The 10,000-nt window shown below is 37.4% G+C and overlaps 1 non-coding gene and 1 pseudogene across 1 annotated transcript in view; both read right to left on the reverse strand.

Annotated features, from left to right (window-relative positions):
- LOC116655530 overlaps nucleotides 1-508 on the reverse strand; it is a 1,995-nt gene extending 1,487 nt beyond the window's left edge. The window contains exon 1 of the ribosomal RNA XR_004310602.1: nucleotides 1-508. This exon is cut by the window's left edge and continues 1,487 nt beyond it. This is a non-coding gene — a ribosomal RNA (small subunit ribosomal RNA).
- Nucleotides 509-4,218: 3,710 nt separating this feature from the next.
- LOC123257787 overlaps nucleotides 4,219-10,000 on the reverse strand; it is a 7,506-nt pseudogene continuing 1,724 nt past the window's right edge.

Consider the following 10,000-nt stretch of genomic DNA (forward strand, 5'->3'; position numbering starts at 1 on the left):
GGCCTCGGATATGAGTCCTGTATTGTTATTTTTCGTCACTACCTCCCCGAGCTGGGAGTGGGTAATTTACGCGCCTGCTGCCTTCCTTAGATGTGGTAGCCGTTTCTCAGGCTCCCTCTCCGGAATCGAACCCTGATTCCCCGTTACCCGTTGCAACCATGGTAGTCCTAGATACTACCATCAAAAGTTGATAGGGCAGACATTTGAAAGATCTGTCGTCGGTACAAGACCATACGATCTGCATGTTATCTAGAGTTCAACCAATATAACGATCTTGCGATCGCTTGGTTTTAGCCTAATAAAAGCACATGTCCCATAAGGTTCATGTTTTAATTGCATGTATTAGCTCTAGAATTACCACAGTTATCCAAGTAACTGTTAACGATCTAAGGAACCATAACTGATATAATGAGCCTTTTGCGGTTTCACTTTTAATGCGTGTGTACTTAGACATGCATGGCTTAATCTTTGAGACAAGCATATAACTACTGGCAGGATCAACCAGAATAATGTTTATTTCTTGATATATTATTTTCATTTTGATATTTAGAAAATAAATATTGCAAATATTTGTATATATTATATTAATAACGAATTTGGCCAATTATTAAATGGCATTCAATATTCGTTCTTTATAAAATAAATATATATAGAATATTTATATATATTTTAATTTTGGCTTTCTTAAACCCGGCTGGGACGTGTAACCGGGTTTTTCTTTTGTTTATTAAAAACATTGTGTGGTCTTTTTACATGGTATAATTGCTACTCTATTGTTTTTAGCCTTTATTTAATATATTACATATTATGCATATATTTAATTCTAAAATATCTTTTTATATTCACATACAACAATTTGTATATATTCACATATATATATTTGTTTAATATTATAATAATATTATAACAATTGTAATTTGATAATAAATTTAAAATTTAATTTCTTTGTAAATTAGTTTAGTTTTATATGATATAAAACTAAGCACTTACATATTCAAAAGTTTTAATATTTTAATATATATTTTGTTTAATATGTATGCATATAATAATAATATATAATAATATCATCATCATATACACATATGAAAATTAAATTAAATAAAATTTAATATAACTTCATATAGACGCTAGGAAAGAAAAAGTAACTTTTTACTAACCTAGCTCCAGAGTTTAACGATAATATTCGGAAACTTGTCAAATTAATGAAATATTAATATAACACTTACGTTTCAACTATATTATCTTAATAATATAATTTATATAAATATAATATAAAATTGTATATTATATAGGTAGGCTGACACCACCTACCATATATACCTTTTTGACTACGCTTTCGTAAAGTGTGGTATTTAAATATCTTCTCCCCCTCACTTAAAAGCATTCATTTTGGTATTTTAAATATATCCATATAATATAAATTTTAATATTAATATTATACAGGCAGGCCGACACCACCTACCATATATATCTTTTTGACTACGCTTTCGTAAAGTGTGGTATTTATATATCTTCTCCCCCTCACTTAAAAGCATTCATTTTGGTATTTTAAATATATCCATATAATATAAATTTTAATATTAATATTATATAGGCAGGCCGACACCACCTACCATATATATCTTTTTGACTACGCTTTCGTAAAGTGTGGTATTTATATATCTTCTCCCCCTCACTTAAAAGCATTCATTTTGGTATTTTAAATATATCCATATAATATAAATTTTAATATTAATATTATATAGGCAGGCCGACACCACCTACCATATATATCTTTTTGACTACGCTTTCGTAAAGTGTGGTATTTATATATCTTCTCCCTCTCACCTAAAAATACTCATCAGAATACTTTTATCATTTATATGACTTATATATACTAAAACATTCATTTCAATATATATTCATTTCCATATGAAAATATTTTAATATTTTCAATTTAATATTTTATATAATATATTTAATATATTATATAGGTAGGCCGACACCACCTACCATATATACCTTTTTGACACAGCTTACTTAAAAGCTCCAGAGTTTAACGATAATATTTGGAAACTTGTCATATTAATGAAATATTAATATAACACTTACGTTTCAACTATATTATCTTAATAATATAATTTATACAAATATAATATATAATTGTATATTATATAGGTAGGCCGACACCACCTACCATATATACCTTTTTGACACAGCTTACGTAAAACCGGTCATTTATCTATACATTTTCTCCCTCCGTCAAATTTCTCATATACTTCATATATTTTCATATATGTCGTATATATATGAATATTTTCATATCCATATAAAAATATTTTTATATTTAATATTTGATGAATATTATTTCTATATTCATATAATTTCTTTATTTTCATATAAATAGCGGACTTATATCAATATTAGCTCATATCGATATAATAATGTTTAATATATTTAATATAATATATTTCATATATTATATAGGTAGGCTGACACCACCTACCATATATACCTTTTTGACTACGCTTTCGTAAATTGTGGTATTTTTTGTACTACGGATAGATATCCATATTTTAATATTTTCATATCCATATAAAAATATTTTAATATTTAGTATTTGATGAATATTATTTCTATATTCATATAATTTCTTTATTTTCATATAAATAGCGGACTTATATCAATATTAGCTCATATCGATATAATAATGTTTAATATATTTAATATAATATATTTCATATATTATATAGGTAGGCTGACACCACCTACCATATATACCTTTTTGACTACGCTTTCGTAAATTGTGGTATTTTTTGTACTACGGATAGATATCCATATTTTAATATTTTCATATCCATATAAAAATATTTTAATATTTAGTATTTGATGAATATTATTTCTATATTCATATAATTTCTTTATTTTCATATAAATAGCGGACTTATATCAATATTAGCTCATATCGATATAATAATGTTTAATATATTTAATATAATATATTTCATATATTATATAGGTAGGCTGACACCACCTACCATATATACCTTTTTGACTACGCTTTCGTAAATTGTGGTATTTTTTGTACTACGGATAGATATCCATATTTTAATATTTTCATATCCATATAAAAATATTTTAATATTTAGTATTTGATGAATATTATTTCTATATTCATATAATTTCTTTATTTTCATATAAATAGCGGACTTATATCAATATTAGCTCATATCGATATAATAATGTTTAATATATTTAATATAATATATTTCATATATTATATAGGTAGGCTGACACCACCTACCATATATACCTTTTTGACTACGCTTTCGTAAAATGTGGTATTTTTTATACTACGTATTTTCATATCCATATAAAAATATTTTAATATTTTCATATCCATATAAAAATATTTTAATATTTTCATATCCATATAAAAATATTTTAATATTTTCATATCCATATAAAAATATTTTAATATTTTCATATCCATATAAAAATATTTTAATATTTTCATATCCATATAAAAATATTTTAATATTCGTTATTTGGAAAAGTTTTATTTTGATTTTTATTTTTAAAAAAAGTTTAAATAGGGACAGTAGGAATCTCATGAATTGAATCATGCGCGTCACTAATATGATGACGAGTCAAAGGGCTACCTGGCAAAAGTTATTACAACTCCCGCCGTCCGTATATTACGGACTTATACTTTGATGAAAAAAATTTTTTTTTTTCATTTTATATATATGATGATTTAATATTATATTAATATTATCAATACAGCAGAGATATTAATATTATCGTGTTAACATTTTGTATATTCAAATCCATTCATAAATTTTTGTACTTGGAAAAATTTTTAATATTTTTAAAAAAGTTTAGATAGGGACAGTAGGAATCTCATGAATTGAATCATGCGCGTCACTAATATGATGACGAGTCAAAGGGCTATCAGGCAAAAGTTATTACAACTCCCGCCGTCCGTATATTACGGACTTATACTTTGATGAAAAAAATTTTTTTTTTCATTTTATATATATGATATTTTTATATCATATTCATCTTGTCAACATTTTATATTTGCGCGTCACTAATAAGATGACGATGCATTTGGCTACCTGTAGCGCTCGAACGCTGTGCAATACACACTGCGTTATATATATATATATAAATAAATATATTTAAAAAAAAATATATATAATTAATATATATATACAACACTTTGTGTATATATTTTCGAATCATCAAGCAAAGGATAAGCTTCAGTGGATCGCAGTATGGCAGCTGCTCAACCACTTACAACACCTTGCCCGTTACAAAAGTCGTTTACAATTGATTCTAGGCTTTGTCATTGTATTAAATAATGTTTTCATATGTAACTAGCATGGCACCAGGTGATCAAAGATCCTCCCAATTTACTATGTTACAAATTACATTGGCATCACATCCATTGTCGTTTAAAATATAAATAATAAACTTTAAATGGTTTAGAAGCCATACAATGCAAATTGCCCCTTATTTATCATTGCAGTCCAGCACGGATACGACCTTAGAGGCGTTCAGGCATAATCCAACGGACGTAGCGTCATACCACTGTTCGCTCGAACAAGTATTGTGCCATTGGTCCGTACCTGCGGTTCCTCTCGTACTACGCAGGAATGCTGTCGCAACAACGTTTTGTCATTAGTAGGGTAAAACTAACCTGTCTCACGACGGTCTAAACCCAGCTCACGTTCCCTTGCATGGGTGAACAATCCAACGCTTGGTGAATTTTGCTTCACAATGATAGGAAGAGCCGACATCGAAGGATCAAAAAGCGACGTCGCTATGAACGCTTGGCCGCCACAAGCCAGTTATCCCTATGGTAACTTTTCTGACACCTCTTGTTAAAAACTCTTTAAACCAAAAGGATCGATAGGCCGAGCTTTTGCTGTCCCTGTGTGTACTGAACACCGAGATCAAGTCAGCATTTGCCCTTTTGCTCTATGTGTGGTTTCTGTCCGCACTGAGCTGGCCTTGGGACACCTCCGTTATTATTTGAGAGATGTACCGCCCCAGTCAAACTCCCTACCTGGCAATGTCCTTGAATTGGATCATACCTGAGTAATTGGAGTTATACCAAATTTTCAAATCAATAATACAGTAAATGCATCTCTCATTAAAGAATTTGTTTGCGATTATATAACAAACTCGTGATACTTTGATCAAGAAGCTTGCATCAAAACCCAATACCATAAGATATAATAAATATATCCGTATAATGGCTAGGAAATGATACACGTTCCATTTAATCAAGTAAGTAAGGAAACAATAAGAGTAGTGGTATTTCATTGGCGATACCAAACCGAAGTCTAATATCTCCCACTTATTCTACACCTCTTATGTCTCCTTACACTGCCAGATTAGAGTCAAGCTCAAAAGGGTCTTCTTTCCCCGCTAATTATTCCAAGCCCGTTCCCTTGGCTGTGGTTTCGCTAGATAGTAGATAGGGACAGTAGGAATCTCGTTAATCCATTCATGCGCGTCACTAATTAGATGACGAGGCATTTGGCTATTTTTTTTTTTTTTTTTTTTTTTTTGTTCGCTGAGGATGGAAATCTTCAAAGATACGTAAGGACGGGATATTTATGTATTTCGATATATTAGTAATAACTTAGTTGGTATTTGTTATCGATCCCAATTATACGCATGCACGATTCATCCCGAGACAAGTCCCGGGACGCCTACGTACTAAAACCACCTCCTTTATTAAGCGAATTTTATGCCGATTTTGATGGTATGCTTCGGCAGCAAGCTTAATCTGGAACCCGTGCATTGGCTAAGTCCAATCGCGAGTGTACCCCGACAGATACATGAACTGCCGCCAGCTCCAGAGACCACCACTGATTACCCGGACACTGATGATATTGCTATCACCAGAGCTGAGGAGGTCTGAAGCGATCAACCGTTTTACTGATTGACCACTCCATATTCCCCTCCAGTTCACAGTGGCGGAATGGAACTCAATGTCAAAGGCACCGAAAGATCTCCGCAAATTCGTCCGTATGTCCGGTGTATCGTACTTCCCGACCTTACGCTGGTGCGCTTGGTCGAGAGAATGTCCGTCAGTCACAATCTGAGTGTCAATCACATAAATGCGATTTTGTCGGATAGCCACCAGGTCAGGTTTATTCAGTCCGGTTTCGCCCTGCAGACTTGGTTCAACATGAACGACGCAGCCTCTTCGCTCAAGTCCCCGCTTGAGAAAATTTACTACGCCGTTGTGCCGAGCTATCCTCCTCCCGTGAGTTCTATAGCATTGCTGCAAGATGTGATTTGTTGTTTCGGGAGCATCACATCCTGCACGGCACCGTCTCTCCAATTCGTGCCTTCCCCTCGTAGTACGAGACCTTGAGGGTAGGGCATTTATCCGCAGTTTGATTCCATCAGTATATTCCTTTCCTGTTAGCAAACGCGTGGGCTGACTAACCCACCCGTGTTGCGGAGCAAAACGCTCTGCTTCACGGAGCCCGCAACCATCAACAGACATGTGCAATCTATTTGCCAAGTACGAATCTACCTGCGAACGGGTTAACAGTTCTTCACTTCCAGCCTGAAGCCTATCCCGGGCCCTCCGCATTTCTTCCTCCACGAAAGAGCTGGCTACCTCGGATCGCTCGAGGTGAGGCCATTTTATGTTGCTCAATCGCTTTAGTCGAAGCATTGGTGCTGTCCATCTTAGAGATGGTAACCCGAGACCCCCACTCTTGTGGGGGGCATGGAAAAAAGAAACTGGTACGTCCACCGGAAGCCCCAACCACTTCCGTGCGGTATATCGAACTAATTTGTCAAATTTCTTCAGAACGCCTATCGTCACACTCCCAAGGGTCAGCTTGTGATAGAGTTGTGGGATAAGGACGGTCCGAAGGGCAAATAACTTCTGTTGTGGTTTCAGGGGGGCCCGAGTCAATCTCAACAGCTTTGGACCGAGGTCCTCTGCTGGATCGTACCGGGCCCGCCCCTCCGCAGTGAATTTAATCCCTAAGTACTTCCACTCGTCAGTACGCTTCAATGAAGGACACTCGCGCCCGCCAATCAAGAAGCTTCGCCGTTCGACGACGGTACACTTTTGTTTGGCTTGCCCCTTAATACTGACCGTGAAACATTTATCAGTATTAAGGGTGAGACCCACCGAGGAAAGGAAACAAACGGTGGTGTCCAACAATTTCTGAAGCCCCATCGGAGTTTCCGCAAAAAGGACTATATCATCTGCGAATGCTGCTGCGTTTGTCATGGCATTTCCGACTTTGGCACCAATCTCACTGGGTAAGGACCTAAGCAACCGGTCAATGACCAAGTTGAATAGTATGGGAGACAGAGGGTCACCCTGCTTCACTCCTCGGGCAGGAATGAACGCCTCTGAAACCCACCCGTTCCCAGCGAGCATTGTGCCGCCGCCCTCGTACGCCTTCCGTAAGTAGTTGATGAAGCCTTTCGGGGCACCATATGAAGCCAATGTGTTGTAGACCGCTTCGTGAGCTACAGCATCAAAGGCCTTACTAACATCGAGGGTCCCGATGTAGCACGATTTAAATCGCTTATGATGTTCCCTCAAAACTAAATCAACAATCGTCGTATTATCAGCACACCCATCGGTAGGTAGGAACCCTCGCTGACGCGTGTCCCAGTTGATGGCTGCGCTCAACCGGGAAGCCAAAATGGCATTTAGTTGCCTAACTATAACCGAGGGGACTGAAATAGGACGATAGTCTTGCGGTTGATTTGCCGTCGCCTTCTTCGGAATGAAGATGGTTCGGGCCAGACGGATAGAGTACGGCAAATTCCCGCACCAGAGGATCAAGTTCATTATGCGAAGCATAATGCCTTCGGGGACACTCCTGGCAGTTTTTGGAGTGATCCCGTCCGGGCCTGGAGAACTAGATAATTTGACTTTTGTGGCCCTAAGATCGCGCTGGTTCACAGCGGACCATACCCTCTCGAGTGAATGCTCCATGTTAAACATGTCGCGTTTTATCGAGCTTGAGCTAGGCTGAGTCATTACCCGTCTCCAATATGGCTCCATGACCTCCTGGTTTGGCATCACCGACTCATCATCTTCCTCCAGTAGGGACTTTATGCATCGCCCCGGATGTTTATCCCAGTTACGCTGAACCCTCGCGTACTGCTGCCTTCTACGTTGTCTCATATTTCGAGGCTCCGTTCGGGGCCTCGTCAGAATGTGCGGTTCATTCCGTGGCGGAAAAATTTCCATGAGATAACTGGATAAACTTTGGAGAGTGGTTTCCTGTCCCGAGACCTGCGCATTATCTACGATATTTTGCAGGACCTCGGCTCTCCACCGGGGTAAGCATACTACAGGTGCTAGACCCTGTAGTACCCTAAGGATTTCGTTGTTCGTCTGTTCGGTTGGTGCGATTGGTCCCCCTTCTGATCTTGGTACTCGTCGGTTTTGCTCGCTATTACTAGGGCGGCGCTGTGTGGTGTTGATTTCTTCTGCTTCTGGGGTGGGAACGGATTGCCCCCTTATCTGCTCTAGTTTTGCCTTGTACTCACTCCTCTTCCGATACGAAGATATCGCATCGGCACTGCGGTGGGTGAAAATCTCCGCTAGCTTCTTATTAAGAAATCGTACACCACTTGCTGCAAGCTCAACCTCCTTTCTCGCCATCATCAAGGTTTCTTCCTCTGACCACCTTGCCTTTTTATCGACACGAAGACGTTGTGCATCAAGATCGTCTTTGTGCCGATGTGACATGTGAACGCCCAAACCCCTCTTGGAGCTGAACGTCATTTCACATATCGTACAGGGCACCCTCCCTGCAAGGTTAACCTCTGCACTGGTTCCAAATTGTGTGCTCTCCAGGCTGGAAGCCGTGGATTCTCCTCTTACAAAACGATTTAGGTTCCGAGGCTCGTTATTTTCAGTTGCACCAATTTGTTTTAAGGTTCCAGGGGGCCGGTAACCCCAAGGATCCTTTCGCCGCTCAAATCAGCTACCAGTAAATACTGGCACCCAGAGAATACCACGAGGAGGTTTTGAGTCGACTTGATCTGATTGCATGGCTTACGAGTTACGGTATAGCACCCCCTCTGCACAATCAAATCCATATTCTCCAAAGAGAGTCATAGTTACTCCCGCCGTTGACCCGCGCTTACTTGAATTTCTTCACTTTGACATTCAGAGCACTGGGCAGAAATCACATTGTGTCAACACCCGCTAGGGCCATCACAATGCTTTGTTTTAATTAGACAGTCGGATTCCCCAAGTCCGTGCCAGTTCTGAATTGATTGTTAATTGATAATCGTTATAATTAATAAGAACTAATTGGTTTGACCCAACTAGTATTCTTAAAAATTTTAGCAAGAAAGTTCCACAATTGGATACGTAACTAACTATCCGGGGAACAAGTTACAACCATAAATGATCGAAACTCTATTTACCCAGAACGAGCACATAAACCATATTATTGTTTCCCAATCAAGCCCGACTATCTCAATCTTCAGAGCCAATCCTTATCCCGAAGTTACGGATCTAATTTGCCGACTTCCCTTACCTACATTATTCTATCGACTAGAGACTCTTCACCTTGGAGACCAGCTGCGGATATTGGTACGGCCTGTTGAGAAGTTTGCGTATCCCCACCATAAATTTTCAAGGTCCGAGGAGAAAATATCGACACAACAGTATATGTCATGCTCTTCTAGCCCATCTACCATATCTCTCTGCGAAAGACTTCCATGGTAGTACGACTATAAAACAGAAAAGAAAACTCTTCCGATATCTCTCGACGGCTTCTTTATGGTCGTTCCTGTTGCCAGGATGAGCACGAGGCCCATATTTAATAACAAACGGATACTCAACAGGTTACGGAATTGGAACCGTATTCCCTTTCGTTCAAAATTATTCAAGTATATAATTTTTACATATAGTAAATTTTATTTTTACTTGAAAATTTTCGGCTTTCGCCTTGAACTTAGGACCGACTAACTCGTGATCAACCACTGTTCACACGAAACC

Source organism: Drosophila ananassae (assembly GCF_017639315.1).
Source record: "Drosophila ananassae strain 14024-0371.13 chromosome 4 unlocalized genomic scaffold, ASM1763931v2 tig00000061, whole genome shotgun sequence".
Lineage (NCBI taxonomy): Eukaryota > Metazoa > Arthropoda > Insecta > Diptera > Drosophilidae > Drosophila > Drosophila ananassae.